A 17,005-nucleotide genomic window follows, 5' to 3' on the forward strand; every position below is an offset into this window, starting at 1 on the left:
CGCGCCCGAGAACACGGCGCTACCTATTGTCAATGCCAAGGGCGCACATTAGGGGAACGTGGGATGCTTAATCAAGTGCGTGACACAAAATCCGCAAACAGGACAAGAACACCAAGCCGGACAGCGGGGAACGAAGAGTGCACACGCATGTGGGATGCTGGATCAAAGTCCATCTGTTGACACTACCCCCATTCTCTCCTCTGTTGCCTTCTTTACAAGTTATTTTCAGTAGTTGCATCATCGCCTTGAGTCACTTGTGTGGCCCTCATCTTTATCCACCAATATAATAATCAACATGCTCACCTACTAGACCTAAATTCACATAATCCACCGAACATCTTTTACTGGCTTGTCAAAATCACAATCACCTAACTAAACCAACCAAAACCTTATAATCCATCGTAAAATTAGGTTAAAAGATCGTAATCACCGAACCAAATCCAAATTGTTTCAAACTAAATTAAATATCTGTTTATCCACCAATATAATAATCACCATGCTCATCTACTAGACCTAAAATCTCATGATCCACAAAACATCTTTGATTATCATCTCAAGACACAATCACCTAACTAAATCCAACTAAAATCTCATAAATCACAGAGAAATTTGGTTCAATATCACAATCATCTAACTAAATCCATATTGTTCAAGATTAATTAATACACCGAACATCCTTGACTATCTCCTCAAGATCACGATCAACTAAATCCATTGAAAAATCTTGTAATCCACCATGAAATTTGTTCAAGATCACAATCGCCTAACTAAATCCAAATTGCTCCATGTTTACTAAAGAAGTCGCGACTTCCTTGAGACTGAGGTTTCTACCTCTAATGGCTTCTTCATTTCCTAAGAGTATATCCAGGATCTTCTTGCTCGTGTTGCACTTACTGATGAGCACACTGTCGAGACGGCTATGGAGCTCAACATCCACCTTTGTGTCCACCTCTGCTCCCTGAAAGTCCGGACGGGCGTCCGTTGCCTGGTGACGGGTTGCTATGTGTGCTGTCTTGATCCCACATCCCGTGTTCCCTTGCTGGGTGACACCAAGACCGCACGCTCAAGCACCACCAATGGCGAGCAAGAGCTCGGACAATCGACGCATACCTGAATTTTACCCACGGGACGCGCCCGAGAACACAACGCTACCTATCATCAAGGCCAAGGGCGCACATTAGGGGAACGTGGGATGCTTAATCAAGTGTGTGACACAAAATCTGCAAACACGACAAGAACACCAAGCCGAACAGCGGGGAACAAAGAGTGCACAGGCACGTGGGATGCTGGATCAAAGTCCATCTGCTGCCACTACCCCCATTCTCTCCTCTGTTGCCTTGTTTACTAGTTATTTTCAATAGTTGCATCATCGCCTTGAGTCACTTGTGTGGCCCTCATCTTTATCCACCAATATAATAATCAACATGCACACCTACTAGACCTAAATTCACATAATCCACCGAACATCTTTTACTGGCTTGTCAAAATCACAATCACCTAACTAAACCAACCAAAACCTTATAATCCATCGTAAAATTAGGTTAAAAGATCATAATCACCGAACCAAATCCAAATTGTTTCAAACTAAATTAAATATCTGTTTATCCACCAATATAATAATCACCATGCTCATCTACTAGACCTAAAATCTCATGATCCACAAAACATATTTGATTATCGTCTCAAGACACAATCAACTAACTCAATCCAACTAAAATCTCATACATTACAAAGAAATTTGATTCAATATCACAATCATCTAACTAAATCCATATTGTTCAAGATATACACTGGACATCTTTGACTATCTCCTCAAGATCACAATCAATTAAATCCATTGAAAAATCTTGTAATCCACCATGAAATTTGTTAAAGATCACAATCGCCTAACTAAATCCAAATTTCTCCATGTTTACTAAAGAAGTCGTGACTTCCTTGAGATTGATGTTTCTTCTACCTCTAATGGCTTCTTTATTTCCTAAGAGGAGTATATCCAGGATCTTCTTGCTCGTGTTGCTCTTACTGATGAGCACACTGTCGAGACGACTATGGAGCTCAACATCCACCTTTGTGTCCACCTCTGCTCCCTGAAAGTCCGGACGGGCGTCCGTTGCCTAGTGACGGGTTGCTATGTGTGCTGTCATGATCCCACATCCCGTGTTCCCTTGCTGGGCGACACCAAGACCTCACGCTCAAGCACCACCAATGGCGAGTAAGAGCTCAGACAATCGACGCATACCTGAATTTTACCCACGGGACGCACCCGAGAACACGGCGCTACCTATCGTCAAGGCCAAGGGCGCACATTAGGGGAACGTGGGATGCTTAATCAAGTGCGTGACACAAAATCCGCAAACAGGACAAGAACACCAAGCCGGACAGCGGGGAACGAAGAGTGCACGGGCACGTGGGATGCTAGATCAAAGTCCATCTGCTGCCACTACCCCCATTCTCTCCTCTGTTGCCTTCTTTACTAGTTATTTTCAGTAGTTGCATCATCGCCTTGAGTCACTTGTGTGGCCCGCATCTTTATCCACCAATATAATAATCAACATGCTCACCTACTAGACCTATATTCACATAATGCACCGAACATCTTTTACTGGCTTGTCAAGATCACAATCACCTAACTAAACCAACCAAAACCTTATAATCCATCGTAAAATTAGGTTAAAAGATCATAATCACCGAACCAAATACAAATTGTTTCAAACTAAATTAAATATCTGTTTATCCACCAATATAATAATCACCATGCTCATCTACTAGACCTAAAATCTCATGATCCACAAAACATCTTTGATTATCGTCTCAAGACATAATAACCTAACTCAATCCAATTAAATCCTCATAAATTACAATGAAATTTGGTTCAATATCACAATCATCTAACTAAATCCATATTGTTCAAGATATACACTAGAAATCTTTGACTATCTCTTCAAGATCACAATCAATTAAATCCATTGAAAAATGTTGTAATCCACCACAAAATTTGTTAAGGATCACAATCGCCTAACTAAATCCAAATTGCTCCATGTTTACTAAAGAATTCGTGACTTCCTTGAGATTGAGGTTTCTTCTACCTCTAATGGCTTCTTTATTTCCTAAGAGGAGTATATCCAGGATCTTCTTGCTCGTGTTGCTCTTACTGACGAGCACACTGTCAAGACGGCTATGGAGCTCAACATCCACCTTTGTGTCCACCTCTGCTCCCTGGAAGTCCGAACGTGCGTCCGTTGCGTGGTGGCGGGTTGCTATGTGTGATGTCTTGATCCCACATCCCGTGTTCCCTTGCTGGGCGACACCAAGACCGCACGCTCAAGCACCACCAATGGCGAGCAAGAGCTCAGACAATCGACGCATACCTGAATTTTACCCACGGGACGCGCCCGAGAACACGGCGCTACCTATTGTCAATGCCAAGGGCGCACATTAGGGGAACGTGGGATGCTTAATCAAGTGCGTGACACAAAATCCGCAAACAGGACAAGAACACCAAGCCGGACAGCGGGGAACGAAGAGTGCACACGCATGTGGGATGCTGGATCAAAGTCCATCTGCTGACACTACCCCCATTCTCTCCTCTGTTGCCTTCTTTACAAGTTATTTTCAGTAGTTGCATCATCGCCTTGAGTCACTTGTGTGGACCTTATCTTTATCCACCAATATAATAATCAACATGCTCACCTACTAGACCTAAATTCACATAATCCACCGAACATCTTTTCCTGGCTTGTCAAAATCACAATCACCTAACTAAACCAACCAAAACCTTATAATCCATCGTAAAATTAGGTTAAAAGATCGTAATCACCGAACCAAATCCAAATTGTTTCAAACTAAATTAAATATCTGTTTATCCACCAATATAATAATCACCATGCTCATCTACTAGACCTAAAATCTCATGATCCACAAAACATCTTTGATTATCGTCTCAAGACATAATAACCTAACTCAATCCAACTAAAATCTCATAAATTACAAAGAAATTTGGTTCAATATCACAATCATCTAACTGAATCCATATTGTTCAAGATATACACTTGAAATCTTTGACTATCTCTTCAAGATCACAATCAATTAAATCCATTGAAAAATCTTGTAATCCACCACAAAATTTGTTAAGGATCACAATCGCCTAACTAAATCCAAATTGCTCCATGTTTACTAAAGAAGTCGTGACTTCCTTGAGATTGAGGTTTCTTCTACCTCTAATGGCTTCTTTATTTCCTAAGAGGAGTATATCCAGGATATTCTTGCTCGTGTTGCTCTTACTGACGAGCACATTGTCGAGACGGCTATGGAGCTCAACATCCACCTTTGTGTCCACCTCTGCTCCCTGAAAGTCCGGACGGGCGTCCGTTGCCTGGTGACGGGTTGCTATGTGTGCTGTCTTGATCCCACATCCTGTGTTCCCTTGCTGGGCGACACCAAGACTGCACGCTCAAGCACCACCAAAGGCGAGCAAGAGATCAGACAATCGATGCATACCTGAATTTTACCCACGGGACGCGCCCGAGAACACGGCGCTACCTATCGTCAAGGCCAAGGGCGCCCATTAGGGGAACATGGGATGCTTAATCAAGTGCGTGACACAAAATCCGCAAACAGGACAAGAACACCAAGCTGGACCGCAGGGAACGGAGAGTGCACAGGCACGTGGGATGCTGGATCAAAGTCCATCTACTGCCACTACCCCCATTCTCTCCTCTGTTGCCTTGTTTACTAGTTATTTTCAATAGTTGCATCATCGCCTTGAGTCACTTGTGTGGCCCTCATCTTTATCCACCAATATAATAATCAACATGCTCACCTACTAGACCTAAATTCACATAATCCATCGAACATCTTTTACTGGCTTGTCAAAATCACAATCACCTAACTAAACCAACGAAAACCTTATAATCCATCGTAAAATTAGGTTAAAAGATCATAATCACCGAACCAAATCCAAATTGTTTCAAACTAAATTAAATATCTGTTTATCCACCAATATAATAATCACCATGCTCATCTACTAGACAAAATATCATGATCCACAAAACATCTTTGATTATCGTCTCAAGACACAATCACCTAACTCAATCCAACTGAAATCTCATAAATTAGAAAGAAATTTGGTTCAATATCACAATCATCTAACTAAATCCATATTGTTCAAGATATACACCAGACATCTTTGACTATCTCCTCAAGATCACAATCAATTAAATCCATTGAAAAATCTTGTAATCCACCATGAAATTGGTTCAAAATCATAATCGCCTAACTAAATCCAAATTGCTCCATGTTTACTACAGAAGTCGTGACTTCCTTGAGATTGAGGTTTCTTCTAGCTCTAATGGCTTCTTTATTTCCTAAGAGGAGTATATCCAGGATCTTCTTGCTCGTGTTGCTCTTACTGATGAGCACACTGTCGAGACGGCTATGGAGCTCAACATCCACCTTTGTGTCCACCTCTGCTCCCTGGAAGTCCGAACGGGCGTCCGTTGCCTGGTGACGGGTTGCTATGTGTGCTGTCTTGATCCCACATCCCGTGTTCCCTTGCTGGGCGACACCAAGACCGCACGCTCAAGCGCCATCAATGGCGAGCAAGAGCTTGGACAATCAACGCATACCTGAATTTTACCCACAGGACGCGCCCGAGAACACGACGCTGCCTATCGTCAAGGCCAAGGGCGGACATTAGGGGAACGTGGGATGCTTAATCAAGTGCGTGACACAAAATCCCCAAACATGACAAGAACACCAAGCCGAACAACGAGGAACGGAGAGTGCACAAGCATGTGGGATGCTGGATCAAAGTCCATCTGCTGCCACTACCCCCATTCTCTCCTCTGTTGCCTTGTTTACCAGTTATTTTCAGTAGTAGCATCATCGCCTTGAGTCACTTGTGTGGCACTCATCTCTATCCACCAATATAATAATCAACATGCTCACCTACTAGATCTAAATTCACATAATCCACCGAACATCTTTTACTGGCTTGTCAAAATAAAAATCACCTAACTAAACCAACCAAAACCTTATAATCCATCGTAAAATTAGGTTAAAAGACCATAATCACCGAACCAAATCCAAATTGTTTCAAACTAAATTAAATATCCGTTTATCCACCAATATAATAATCACCATGCTCATCTACTAGACCTAAAATCTCATGATCCACAAAACATCTTTGATTATTTTCTAAAGAGCCAATCACCTAACTAAATCCAACTAAAATCTCATAAATCACTGAGAAATCTAGTTCAATATCACAATCACCTAACTAAATCCAAATTGTTCAAGATATACACCGGACATCTTTGACTATCTCGTCAAGATCACAATCAATTAAATCCATTGAAAAATCTTGTAATCCACCATGAAATTTGTTCAAGATCAAAATCGCCTAACTAAATCCAAATTGCTCCATGTTTACTAAAGAAGTCGTGACTTCCTTGAGATTGAGGTTTCTTCTACCTCTAATGGCTTCTTTATTTCCTAAGAGGAGTATATCCAGGATCTTCTTGCTCGTGTTGCTCTTACTGATGAGCACACTACCGAGACGGCTATGGAGCTCAACATCCACCTTTGTGTCCACCTCTGCTCCATGGAAGTCCGAACGGGCGTCCGTTGCCTGGTGACAGGTTGCTATGTGTGTTGTCTTCATCCCACATCCCGTGTTCCCTTGCTGGGCGACACCAAGACCGCATGCTCAAGCACCACCAATGGCGAACAAGAGCTCGGACAATCGACGCATACCTGAATTTTACCCACGGGACGCGCCCGAGAACACGGCGCTACCTATCGTCAAGGCCAAGGGCGCACATTAGGGGAACGTGGGATGCTTAATCAAGTGCGTGACACAAAATCCGCCAACATGACAAGAACACCAAGCCGAACAGCGGGGAACGGAGAGTGCACAAGCACGTGGGATGCTGGATCAAAGTCCATCTGCTGCCACTACCCCCATTCTCTCCTCTGTTGCCTTGTTTACCAGTTATTTTCAGTAGTAGCATCATCGCCTTGAGTCACTTGTGTGGCACTCATCTCTATCCACCAATATAATAATCAACATGCTCACCTACTAGACCTAAATTCACATAATCCACCGAACATCTTTACTGGTTTGTCAAAATAAAAATCACCTAACTAAACCAACCAAAACCTTATTATCCATCGTAAAATTAGGTTAAAAGATCATAATCACCGAACCAAATCCAAATTGTTTCAAACTAAATTAAATATCTGTTTATCCACCAATATAATAATCACCATGCTCATCTACTAGACCTAAAATCTCATGATCCACAAAACATCCTTGATTATTTTCTAAAGACACAATCACCTAACTAAATCCAACTAAAATCTCATAAATCACTAAGAAATCTAGTTCAATATCACAATCACCTAACTAAATCCAAATTGTTTAAGATTAATTAATGCACAGAATATCTTTGACTATCTCCTCAAGATCATAATCGACTAACTAATCCATCAAAAATCTCATAATCCACCATAAAATTTGGCTCAAGATCACAATCATCTAACTAAATCCAAATTTTTCCAAGTTTACTAAAAATCCATTTATCCACCAATATAATAAACAACATGCTCACCTACTAGACGTAAATTCATATAATCTACGGAACATCTTTTACTAGCTCATCAAGATCCCAATCACCTACTAAATCCAACAAAAGCCTCATAATCCACCATAAAATCTGGTTAAAAGATCGCAATCACCTATCTAAATCCAAATTGATCCAAACTAAATTAAATATTTGTTTATCTACCAATATAATAATCACCATGCTCATTTACCATAACTAAAATCTCATAATCCATCGAATATTTTGACTATCTTCTCAAAACACAATCACCTAACTAAATCCACCTAGAATCAAATAAATCATCGAGAAATTTGGTTCAGTATCACAATCACCGAACTAAATCCAAATTGTTCCCGTCGACTACGAGGCGCCTACGGTGACTTCGTAAAATCTCAAGATGATATGCCGGCTCAATCTCTCGAAGGTGCTCATAGGGTAGGGTGCGCGTGTTTGCATTCATAGGGATGAATGTATGTGCGTTTATATGAGCGCTTGCGTCTGTACTGTGTTAAAAAAGATTAATTAATCAACCGAACATCTTGGACTATCTCTTCAAGGTCTCAATCAACTAATTAAATCCTTTTAAAATCTCGTAATTTGCCATGAAATTTGGTTCAAAATCATAATCGCCTAACTAAATCCAAATTGCTCCATGTTTACTACAGAAGTCGTGACTTCCTTGAGATTGAGGTTTCTTCTACCTTTAATGGCTTCTTTATTTCCTAATAGGAGTACATCCAGGATCTTCTTGCTCGTGTTGCTCTTACTGATGAGCACATTGTCGAGACGGCTATGGAGCTCAACATCCACCTTTGTGTCCACCTCTGCTTCCTGAAAGTCCGAACGGGCATCCGTTGCCTGGTGACGGGTTGCTATGTGTGCTGTCTTGATCCCACATCCCGTGTTCCCTTGCTGGGCGACATCAAGACCGCACGCTCAAGCACCACCAATGGCGAGCAAGAGCTCGGACAATCGACACATACCTAAATTTTACCCACGGGACGCGCCCGAGAACACGGTGCTACCTATCGTCAAGGCCAAGGGCGCACATTAGGGGAACGTGGGATGCTTAATCAAGTGCGTGACACAAAATCCGCAAACAGGACAAGAACACCAAGCCGAACAGCGGGGAACGGAGAGTGCACAAGCACGTGGGATGCTGGATCAAAGTCCATCTACTGCCACTACCCCCATTCTCTCCTCTGTTGCCTTCTTTACAAGTTATTTTCAGTAGTTGCATCATCGCCTTGAGTCACTTGTGTGGCCCTCATCTTTATCCACCAATATAATAATCAACATGCTCACCTACTAGACCTAAATTCACATAATCCACCGAACATCTTTTACTGGCTTGTCAAAATCACAATCACCTAACTAAACCAACCAAAACCTTATAATCCATCTAAAATTAGGTTAAAAGATCGTAATCACCGAACCAAATCCAAATTGTTTCAAACTAAATTAAATATCTGTTTATCCACCAATATAATAATCACCATGCTCATCTACTAGACCTAAAATCTCATGATCCATAAAACATCTTTGATTATCGTCTCAAGACATAATAACCTAACTCAATCCAACTAAAATCTCATAAATCACTGGGAAATCTAGTTCAATATCACAATCACCTAACTAAATCCAACTAAAATCTCATAAATCACTGGGAAATCTAGTTCAATATCACAATCACCTAACTAAATCCAAATTGTTTAAGATTAATTAATACACCAAATATCTTTGACTATCTCCTCAAGATCACAATCAACTAACTAATCCATCAAAAATATCATAATCCACCATAAAATTTGGCTCAAGATCATAATCATCTAACTAAATCCAAATTTTTCCAAGTTTACTAAAAATCAATTTATCCACCACTATAATAACCAACATGCTCACCTACTAGACGAAAATTCATATAATCTACGGAACATCTTTTACTAGCTCATCAAGATCCCAATCACCTTACTAAATCCAACCAAAACCTCATAATCCACCATAAAATTTGGTTAAAAGATCGCAATCACCTACCTAAATCCAAATTGATCCAAACTAAATTAAATATTTGTTTATCTACCAATATAATAATCACCGTGCTCATTTACCATAACTAAAATCTCATAATCCATCGAATATTTTGACTATCTTCTCAAAACACAATCACCTAACTAAATCCACCTAGAATCAAATAAATCACCGAGAAATTTGGTTCAATGTCACAATCACCGAACTAAATCCAAATTGTTCCCATCGACTACGAGGCGCCTACGGTGACTTCGTAAAATCTCAAGATGATATGCCGGCTCAATCTCTCGAAGGTGCTCATAGGGTAGGGTGCACGTGTTTGCGTTCATAGGGATGAATGTATATGCGTTTATATGAGCGCTTGCGTCTGTACTATGTTAAAAAAGATTAGTTAATCAACCGAACATCTTGGACTATCTCTTCAAGGTCTCAATCAACTAATTAAATCCTTTTAAAATCTCGTAATTTGCCATGAAATTTGGTTCAAAATCACAATCGCCTAACTAAATCCAAATTACTCCAAGTTTACCAAAAATCCATTTATCCACTAATATAATAACCACCATGCTCACTTACTAGACATAAAATCTCGCATAATACATCAAACATCTTTGACTATCGCGTCAGGATCACAATCACCTAACTAAAACTAACCCAAACATCAAAATCCACCATGAATCTGCTTAAAAGGTCACAATCATCTAACTATATTCAAATTGTTTCAAACTAAATTAAAGGTCTGTTTATCCACCAATATAATAGTCACCATGCTCACATACTAGACCTAAAATCATAAGATCCACCTAACATCTTTGACCATCTTCTCAAGATCATAATAACTTAACTAAATCCACCTAAAATCACATAAATCATTGTGAAATTCGGTTCAGTATCACAATGGCCTAACTAAATTCAAATTGTTCAAGGTTAATTAATCCATCAAATATCTTTGAGTATCTCTCATAGATCACAATCAACTGACTAAATCCATCAAAATCTCGTAATCGACCATGAAATTTCGTTCAAGATCACAATCGCCTAACTAGATCCAAGTTTTCTCAAGTTTATTAAAAATTTACTTAACTGATATAATTACCACCATGCTCACCTACTAGACCTAAATTCACATAATCCACCAACATCTTTTACTAGCTCATCAAAATCACACCCACCTAACTAAATCCAACCAAAACCTCATAATCCACGTGAAATTTGGTTTAAGATCACAATCACTTAACTAAATCCAAAATGTTCCCAAAAAATTAAAGATCTATTAATCCACCAATATAATAATCATCATGCTCATCTACCATACCTAAACTCTCATAATCAACCGAACATTTTAGGCTATCTTCTCAAGATTAAATCACGTAACTAAATCCACCTAAAATCTCATAATCCATCATGAAATACGGTTCAATATAACAATCACCTAACTAAATCCAAATTTTCAAAGATTAATTAATCCACCGAACATCTTTGACTATCTCCTCAAGATCACAATGAACTAAATAAATGCATCAAAATCTCAATAATCCACCATTAAATTTGGTTCAAGATCATAATCTCCTAACTAAATCCAAATTGCTTTAAGCTTATTAAAGATCCATTTATCCGCCAATATAATAACCACCATGCTCATTTACTAGACATAAATTTTCATAATCCACCAAAAATCTTTGACTCTCTCGTCAAGATCACAATCACCTTACTAAATCTCCACTTCATCTCCATTTTGTAAAACTTTATTTTCAGAGTCATCCCATGGGCATTAGTGACACCCTTGGGTTTTTGTAAAACATTTATGAGTAATAAAGATTCTTCCCAAGTCCTATGATTTACGCGACTAGCATGGCTAAGCATTACTATTAAACTTGCACATATGACCCACATTTATTTGTGACCACTGCCTGGTTAGAAAGGAGGGGCATTAAGAATGTCAAAGGAGGGTGTCAATATCAAACACATAGAGGATAGCTAAACCCTAGCTAATTCACTTAGCATAAGAATGTCAAAGGTGTGTCAATATCAAGGACATAGGGCATAGCTAAACCCTAGCTAATTTACTTAACATAGCAATACTAGTAAACAATACTTTATGCATGAAAAATAATTCTAAGTGTAATGCAAATATGGGTTCAACATGATCAAAGTAGATTGCTTGCCTCGCTCAGCAAAGTCTTCAATGGTTTTGGTCACTCCTCGAACGTCCTTGAATCTTTCGAAACATAATGCTTTCTACTCATTGGAAAAATAAAATTAACACACAATCAATAAACAATATGTGCAAAGGGCTCCAAAATTTACAGAAGTAGTATCATTGGAAAGAGGGAAATTTTAGATGAATTTTGGAAGTACCCTGGATTTTAGAAAAAAGAGAAATAGTATTGTGGGCCAGAACAGGTCTGCCTGATTAAACAGTACTACACCAGGGGGAGGGGGGTTGACGTCGAAGGCGTGAAGGAGAAATACGCCTTCACTTACACGGCGATTTAAACCTGCATTGCGGCGATCACATAAGCCACAAATGAGCAGCAAAACCAGGATAATCAAGCAATATATAAAGTTCACAATCAAGCATCATACCAAGGTCATATATGCTACCTATATATTGCACACAACAAGCAAACACGGTGCACTGGTTAGATCTTGTGAGGTATACTATCTCACCCTAATGAATACTCAGTAGTTAGCCATCAGCCTCCCTCCTATACTGGGGACAAGTGCAGTTTCCTCGCTAGAAAATCAATGCATATGGTTCAGACTTTTTCAGACAACTAAATTACAACATCACATTCTAATTTCTAAACTCCGAGTGCAAAGCATCAAGTCTGTTCAGGTGAGTAGGACTAGGATTACCCACAGCCATGATTTAATTTTGTCGATTTTTTCACTCAATGCACTAAGCTGAACGCAGATGGAAGTTTTTCACTAGAGAAGCATTATACAGATTTCAGACTTCCTCAAACAAAATAGTTTGCCTGAATAAAAACGCATCATGTCTGTTCGATAGGATTACTCACATCCAGAATCAAGATTGTGCACAAGTGTGAAACGCAAGTGTCCACAACATTAGAAGATTATATTTTAACACATCAAAATTGCAATGACAGCAATTTCTTGGTCCAAGCATCCAAAGAACTTGATTTTGATAAAGAAGAGATTGTCTTTTAATTTCCCACTTACCTCAGATTGGCCTCGACTAATCACATGCAGGAAAAAGATGCAAACGAATCTACTTAAGATTTGGCTCGACCAATCACAGGGAAAAAATTGCAAACGAATCTAGTTAGGATTTGGCGTCTTATCACAGGCAGGGAGGAGTGCAGATGAGGAAGGGGGGCTGAGCTTACTTCTCGGCGTGGTGGAACGGTTAGAGGTGGACGAGCTTCTTCACCTCAAGCGACTATGCCGGCACGTTCTTGACCGCCTGTGACACAAGCACACCGGAATCCGCAGTGTGACATGAAATGAGATGGGACGAGAGGGGTGGGACACTAGCCGCACCTGCAGGAAGCCGTGGGCGACGTAGGATCCCCGCGAGATGGGGACGAGGAGGCGCTCGAGCGTCGACCTGCTCGCCGTCGAAGCGGGAGTCGAGGAGCGCTGGGATGGCGGCGGCGTCCGGGTCATCCTAGAGATGCGCGTCTGCCCCACCACCCACGACGTTGCCGCGCCACTGGCCCGCATCCCTGAACCAGTCTCTCTATAGGGGGGCAGGCTGCCGTGCCCCGGCTCCCTCGTCGAACGCAGCGGCATGCTGCGCGGCGGGGATTGGGCGGCCGCCGGGTTTCGCCGCCAGGCTACATGGGAGCGTTTCGCGGTCCGTGTCCGTCTCGTTCACGGGAGCGCGATTGGGTACACATGGAGCGGGCCGAATATGACGTGTAAACTGGGCCGTCTGCGAGAGGAACTGGACCATGTTTCTGTGGGCTTGGAAACGGGGACACCTACACAGCGAGGGGTTCCTCAAAAAAAAAAAGGTACACAGCGAGGAGAGGTACCCGCTGCCCAACTTCACTCCTGCTTCTCGCTTGCTTCGCCTGTTAGTTTCTTTTTTTGTTTTGGGGAAAAAAAACCGGCTGGTTTTCATACATTCGAAAACAAATTGTTAACCAAAAGTAGTTTACTGATTTTTTAAAAAATTCATCCATTTGAGAAAAGTTTGTGAATTTGGAAAATATTGTGAATTTTAAAAAGTACATAAAATGTAAAATGTTTGCAAAAATAGAAAAAGTTCATGACATTTTGAGAATATGGATTTTGAGAATAAGTTTTCTGAAAGAGTTCCTCAAAAATGAAAAACGTTCATGGATTTTGAAAAACAAATTGCTAATAGAAAAAAGTTCGCTAATTTATAAAATAATGATTATTTTGAAAAACAATAATGAATTGAAAATAAGTTCACCAATTTTGAAAACATTCATCACTTCAAAAAGGTTCATGAACTTGAAAAAACTTCATGAATTTGAAAAAAGCTCAAGACTTGAAAAAAGTTCATTATTCGGAAAAAGTTCACAAAATGAAAAAAAGTTTATATTTTTGGGAAAAATATCACGAAATTTGGAGAAGGTTCACAAATTTAAGGAAAACATCATGGTTTTGCAAAAAAATCACGATTTTTTTTAAAAAAAGTTGACGAGTTTGAAAACAAGTTTGCGAATTTGCAAATTGTTTCGGAATTCAAATTCTAAAAAGTTCATGAGTTTGGAAAATGTTCACAAATTTGTAAAAAAATTGCGGATTGAAAAAGTGTTTCATGAATTTTTAAAAGTTCACAATTAGAAAAAAAAAGTGAACAAATTCAAAAGAAAGTTCACGAAAAAATGAAACAAAAAACAAGCGAAAATTGTGCATGAAAAAACCGAAAGAGGAAACACCAAGAAAAACCCTGCAAAACCTGAAGCAGAAATGTGCACAGCAAAAAGAGAAAGAAGTAGAGGTAGGCACAGCTGGTGATCTAGCCCGGGTGGTTATTGCCGTCAGAAATAAACAAGGATATTTGGAGTTTGAATCTTAACAAACAAAATTAAAAGGGCCGAGCCCATGACAGAGTTGGGTGTGCGTCGGTTTGTCGGTAAGCTTATAACTAGCGTTGAGGGCACCAAATAGGAATTGGCTACAACGAGTACACTTATGAAGTGAGGTGCGTCGGTCTCACTCTGGTCGTCTCCTCCCACAAAACCCTTGTCGGAATGCAGCCTCCTCCACTGCATTCCTTCCTTTCTCCTTCTTTCCAGTCTCGTCACGCCCTGCCGCGAGTGTAGGATCACTTTGAGTCGAGATCCGTGAGCAGGAAGGAGGCGACTGAAGGAAACATGCCCTAGAGGCAATAATAAAGTTGTTATTTATATTTTTTTCTTATATCATGATAAATGTTTATTATTCATGCTAGAATTGTATTAACTGGAAACTTAATACATGTGTGAATACATAGACAAAACTGAGTGTCCCTAGTATGCCTCTACTTGACTAGCTCGTTAATCAAAGATGGTTAAGTTTCCTAACCATAGACATGTGTTGTCATTTGATGAACGGGATCACATCATTAGAGAATGATGTGATGGACAAGACCCATCTGTTAGCTTAGCATTATGATTGTTTAGTTTTATTGCTATTTCTTTCTTCATGACTTATACATATTCCTCTGACTATGAGATTATGCAACTCCCGAATACCGGAGGAACACTTTGTGTGCTATCAAACGTCACAACGTAACTGGGTGATTATAAAGATGCTCTACAGGTGTCTCCGAAGGTGTTTGTTGAGTTGGCATAGATCAAGATTAGGATTTATCACTCCGTGTATCGGAGAGGTATCTCTGGGCCCTCTCGGTAATGAACATCATTATAAGCCTTGCAAGCGATGTGACTAATGAGTTAGTTGCAGGATGACTCATTATGGAACGAGTAAAAAGACTTGTCGGTAACGAGATTGAACTAGGTATGATGATATCGACGATCGAATGTCAGGCAAGGAACATACCGATGACAAAGGGAATGACGTATGTTGTTATGCAGTTTGACCGATAAAGATCTTCGTAGAATATGTAGGAGACAATATGAGCATCTAGGTTCCGCTATTGGTTATTGACCGGAGATGTGTCTCGGTCATGTCTACATAGTTCTCGAATCCGTAGGGTCCGCACGCTTAACGTTCGATGACGAATTGTATTATGAGTTATGTGTTTTGGTGACCGAAGTTTGTTCGGAGTCCCGGATGAGATCACAGACACGACGAGGAGTCTCGAAATGGTCGAGAGGTAAAGATTCATATATTGGAAGATAGTATTCGGACATCGAAATGGTTCTGAGTGATTCGGGTATTTTTCTGGAGTACCGAGGGGTTACCTGAACCCCCCGGGAAGTATTGGGCCAACATGGGCCTAAGGGAGAGAGAGGGAAGCCCGCGGGGGGTGGCCGCGCGCCCCCCTCCTTGGGAGTCCGAATAGGACAAGGAGGAGGGGCGGCACCCCCCCCTTCCCTTTCCCTCTCCCTCTCCTTCATGAAACGGCAAATCAGCTGCTGCTCTAGTGAAGAAACCCAAGGTTGAACCCAAACCCGAGACTAAGTGCTTCTGTAATAAGGGGAACAGCCACTGGAGCAGAATTACCCTAGATACTTGGTAGATGAGAAGGCTGGCAAGGTCGATAGAAGTATATTGGATATACATTGTGTTAATGTGTACTTTACTAGTACTCCTAGTAGCACCATGGTATTAGATACCGGTTCGGTTGCTAAGTGTTAGTAAACTCGAAATAAAAGGATGCGGAGTAAACGGAGACTAGCTAAAGGTGAGCTGGCGATATGTGTTGGAAGTTTTTCCCAAGCTTGATGTGATCAAGCATCGCACGCTCCCTCTACCATCGAGATTGGTGTTTACGTTGAGCATAGACGTGATTGGATTATGTCTATCGCAATACGGTTACTCATTTAAGGAGAATAATGGTTACTCTGTTTATTTGAATAATACCTTCAATGGTCTTGCACCTAAAATGAATGGTTTATTGAATCTCGATCGTAGTGATACACATTTTCATGCCAAAGGTATAAGATAGTAATGATAGTACCACACAAATATGGCACTGCAATTTGAGTCATATCGGTATAAAACGCATGAAGAAGCTCCATGTTGATGGATCTTTGGGCTCACTCGTTTTTGAAAAGTTTGAGACATGCGAACCATGTCTATTGGTGTATATGCATGAAGAAACTCCATGCAAATGGACCGTTTGGACTCACTTGATTTTGAATCACTTGAGACATGCAAATCATACCACATGGGCAAGATGACTGAAAGCCTCGTTTTCAGTAAAATGGAACTAGAAAGCAACTTGTTGGAAGTAATACATTTTGATGTGTGCAGTCCAATGA

At 40.4% G+C, this 17,005-nt stretch overlaps 1 long non-coding RNA gene across 1 annotated transcript; it reads right to left on the reverse strand.

Annotated features, from left to right (window-relative positions):
• Positions 1-927: 927 nt before the first annotated feature.
• LOC147973149 (uncharacterized) lies at positions 928-13,462 on the reverse strand. Its single transcript, XR_015602787.1, has 4 exons — positions 13,140-13,462; positions 12,986-13,062; positions 11,991-12,130; positions 928-11,870 (listed from the first exon to the last, which is right to left on the reverse strand). It is a non-coding gene; the product is annotated as an uncharacterized LOC147973149 (long non-coding RNA).
• Positions 13,463-17,005: the final 3,543 nt, after the last annotated feature.

The sequence above is a fragment of the Triticum urartu genome, chromosome 5A (assembly GCF_056163025.1).
Source record: "Triticum urartu cultivar PI428250 chromosome 5A, HENAU_Tu73, whole genome shotgun sequence".
Classification (NCBI taxonomy): domain Eukaryota; kingdom Viridiplantae; phylum Streptophyta; class Magnoliopsida; order Poales; family Poaceae; genus Triticum; species Triticum urartu.